General features: G+C 41.9%; 1 non-coding gene across 1 annotated transcript; it reads left to right on the top strand.

The window, feature by feature from the left end:
• Window positions 1–983: 983 nt before the first annotated feature.
• TRNAK-CUU (transfer RNA lysine (anticodon CUU)) lies at window positions 984–1056 on the top strand. The gene has a single exon. It is a non-coding gene; the product is annotated as a tRNA-Lys (tRNA).
• Window positions 1057–4418: the final 3362 nt, after the last annotated feature.

Raw genomic sequence — 4418 nt, 5'->3', positions numbered from 1 at the left:
GAAGACAGGAACTAATCAAAAGATTAAGTTATTGTGATTTATAGCAAAGTTCTTCATAGAAGCTGAGGCAGAGAAAAAAAAGATGCTATGAGATGGTTTAAAACTATTGCCTAGAGTCACATGTCAAAAGCATAAAAGAGTTTCTTTTTGCTGTTGCAAACTGAATGGCCTTTTCACATTATCAAAGACAGTAGAATTGGTGTCACATTGACTGGAGAACATTTTGCACCAGTATGTGCAACTGTTATGACTTCTGTGAGGATGAAGTCCCCTTCCAATCACCTTCTCCAAAGTCATGGATAGCTTGATGATGAGCATTTTGCTGGCACCAGTAGGTTTATAAACAGTCCTCTTAATAGCATCGTAGTTGAGTTTAAAATTATTTTACAGAAAAAAAAATCTTCGTAACCTATCTCAGGCATTAAGGGAAAGACAAACTTACAAAGAAAAAGGTCTTGAGAAATCAATTATACTAGCTTCTGTTCCTTTGAACTCACTGACTCTTAAGCTGGAAGAGGAGGCAGTTAACAGGTTTGTTTTCACTTCAGTTGCATGTATAAGTGTTTTCTCCAGAGGTCAGGAAAGCCAGTCTTTCCTAAGCCAACAGGCAATAGAGAAAACTGTAAGCTACCATGCTGAACAAGACAGACAACCTTTTCTTGATGAAAAATCAGCAAAAATAGAAGGGAATGTAGTGTTGCTTCTTTTGCATTTCCTTTAGACTGCTCTAGCAGACAATTTCAGTAACTCCCTACATCTCTGGAGTATGCATGAAAGTGATATATGACTGTGAGACAATGAAAATGGTATGTGTCAATAGGTGTCAGGATCTCCATATTGTTGCAGTTAAACAGCTGAAGATATTTTAGTACAAAGGTATTTAAATATCAGCGGATTAAAAATAGCCCACCGATAAGGTGGAGAGGTTTCTGCTTCCAGGAGCAAGGCTAGGAAAGCGGCAAGCAGGGCTCCCCTAGGATCAGGCCCAGCTAGCTCAGTCAGTAGAGCATGGGACTCTTAATCCCAGGGTCGTGGGTTCGGGCCCCACGTTGGGCGCCAATCATCAGCGGATTGTAAATAGCCCACCGATACGGTGGAGAGGTTTCTACTTCCAGGAGCAAGGCTAGGAAAGCGGCAAGCAGGGCTCCCCTAGGATCAGGCCCCTTAGAAGCGAGGGATGGCTCCTCCCACCCCTGGCCTGGCGACCGCCCTGAACGGAACAAGTCCACACTTGCCAGGAGTCCACGAGGAAAAGCCAAATTTATTGCCTCGTGCTCGCGTATAAGGAGAGCATGGGAATTCCCTGGATGTAGGCAGGGAAGAGGGGTGGAGATGGGGCGAAGTAACGCACTTCATTGGGTGCATGCAAACGAAGGGGAGGAGCGGCAAAAGGACCAATGGGAGAATGAGATGGGCGGGGAAAGTCTACCGTAGGGCTTCCGGCATTCCAAGGCAGGGACAGCTCCCGCCCGGGCTCCAGCGGCGCCTCGTGGGCGGCCCCACCAGCAACCGCCCCCATGGCCGGGTCGGGCCAGGACAGGGGGCTGCGACCCGGAGGGTTTTGTGGGAAGAGGAAACTAGGATAAGGAACGACTAAGGGAAAAATAATCAGGGTAGACATATTGGGGTGTATAATATTCAAGCTGGGGAAGCGTCCATCTGAAAGCCCCCATGGTCCCAGTCCAGCCGCTGCATGCGCTCCCCGGGGTCCCGGACCTCCGCATCTTCGTCCACCCAGCGTTTGTAATATATCTGCCACTTGGTGAATTCCTTATCAGTCTGGTCTCCTCCGACATTTAAACATGTAAAGTATGTCCATTTTGACATATAAAAGACTGGATACTCTTATAGTGCCGTTTGGTGTAGCAGTATGGTCTTTGTGGCTGTTGTGGATCTGATTCCCATGTTCTTCTTCAGCCTTCTAAGACTGACTGTAAACTATAAATAGTAATCAGCTTTTCAGCAACTTGGTATACCTCAGTGCATCCTCTGCAAACCTCACTTTATCCTAAAACAACCACAACAGACATCAAAATGAGGGAGCAATTAGCACATAGATCAATTGAAAAACGCATTGTCTCAGCTTTATCAAAATGTCAGTGGATAAGGATGGGGATGGTGGTGAAAATAAAGAACAAAATTATTCCAATAACTCAAAATGCCTTATCATATATTTTTTTCTGTACCATTTTGGATCCATAAAATTAATGATTGAAATCAATGCTGTTTGAAAGCCCTGAGATGCAATAAAGACTAAAACAGCTTTCAGTCTTAAAGACTTTATTCAAACATGCTAAAACATCCATACCTTCTATTGCAATTTAATTAAAATAAAATTGTTTAAATTTTCATATATTGGTCACTATATTTATGTTGACTCACCATTTTACATTTTGTTTAGTACCAGAGATAATTACCAATCAGTCACTTAGATGTTAATCATTCCTATTTTCTTGGTTTCAATTTTTCAAGTTTATGTAATTTCAAAAATACCCCATTACACTCTGTTTGCAGCCTCTTTTTCCCTTCCTGAGGAATGCTCAGATAAAAAGAAGAAGGGTGAAAATGAGTGAGAACTCCATGAGATACAGAACTAAAGAATTCTGATCTCTGATAGGTATGAGATGCTTGGCCATTTTTTTTCTTTGATGAACTCAGGGTGTTTTGTGACTGCAATAAAAATCATAGGTAGTGAAGCATCAGGTCTTGCTTCATATCAGTTTGCTCCTGAAGCTTTTCTTGTTTTGTGGTCCTATTGAAAAGGAAGACTTGCATCATGCTTCATACTTGGAACATCAGCACATCCTATGGAGAAGGTAAATCTGATGATACGGAAGAAACAACGCCAAGGTAAAATATGGCAATTTTGCAATTTGTTTACTTTCTTGGGTTTCTTTTGAATATGAAGCCCTTTAAAATGCACTCTTTCTTCAGATATCTCATCCTCTCTAGTAGGAGGTACATCACAGATGACCCACTCACATGTCACATCAGGAGCGTGGAGGATTCAGGAAGTAGAATCAGAATTGGAGTTGTACAGCTCCATCTATGTGAAATGCCCTCCTTCTGCACACTTCGAAGTGGGCTTGCAGGCTTTGCTGTACTGTGGTGGCTGCACCTGAAATACTCCGACTGGTGATCTGCAGAGATAGGAGGCAGACAGTCAGGAGATGGGCATCTCATCTCAACACAGTAATAATGACAAGAACCAAACATATAGGGAGGGTAACATACAGGAAATAAATGGTCTTTAGGATGTGTCAGAGAAATGAATGACAGGGAGTCTCTAACTGCAGTATATGGAGCAATACAGGAACCTGCAGGTAGATCTGCTTTGCCTTCTCAAAAGGCAAGCAAAGTATCAGAAGGTGGGAATGCAGTTGAGGAGATATGAGAAGCATTTTGCTTCAAGTGGAAAATGCAGAGGAAAAATAGTTGCTTTAGTACTCATGGAAATGCTGTATGTAGGGAGGAAAGGAATTCCCACAGCATGTATAGTTCCCTTTTCATTTCACCATAACCTTCATCCTTCAGTGATTTTAGCAGGGGTTGCAGAAACTACATGCAAAACTATGAAAATCCTAGAGGCAATGTTGTGAATGGTTTAGTCACAGTCTTTCCTTATCATGGCACCCTAGTTTTGTATTTTAAGGCCATTCAGGGTGTTTCTGAAACTCACCAACAGGCTGCAATGCTGGTGGGACTGCTCTTTGAATGGAGACATAACCACAGCCACACACTGTGACCCCATATGCTTTGTGTGTTAAGAAACCAACATAAAGAAGAAACGATGAACTCCCATCCCCCCAAAGTAAATGGCACTCTTTACTGTATGTTTCGTTAGGCTTCACAAATGAAGATTTGAAGGGCTCTACCCATATGGATGTGTCCTTCAAGCCTGTGCAGTGGATTTTCTTTTTAGGTGAGGCACAGCATGCGTGGAAATGGTCCCATCCTTTGCTTCTAAGGTTCATCTGCTATGGCCAAGCAAGCTTGGACAGTGAAAGTGAAGTCCTCAGGACTAGAACCTACAGCACCCGCTATTCCCAGGAGGGGTCCCATCCAAGAACTAACTGGACCTGACCCTGCTTAGCTTCTGAGATCTGACAGAATCGGATGTCAGGGTGGCATTTAACTGTCTGTGGCACTCTTTATTATTATTATTGTAAATATAATTATTATATTTAGCAGAAAGAAATGCTATGATAACTGCAGTGAAGTTAAAATATATTTTAATTGGAAAAATAAATTAAAATTTAAATTTTCAACCATAAAGAATTTTCTTTTTCCAATTATTTCTTCAATACTTGCTATGTAGTACAATATTTTATTAAAAGAAATGTTCATTGAAATACAGGCTTTTCATGGAGAATTTCACCATTCAGGATGTTCCTGCCAAGTCTAGCAGTAATTCTCTT

The sequence above is a fragment of the Pithys albifrons genome, chromosome 1 (assembly GCF_047495875.1).
Source record: "Pithys albifrons albifrons isolate INPA30051 chromosome 1, PitAlb_v1, whole genome shotgun sequence".
Lineage (NCBI taxonomy): Eukaryota > Metazoa > Chordata > Aves > Passeriformes > Thamnophilidae > Pithys > Pithys albifrons.
This window is presented reverse-complemented; position numbering and strand designations above follow the sequence as displayed.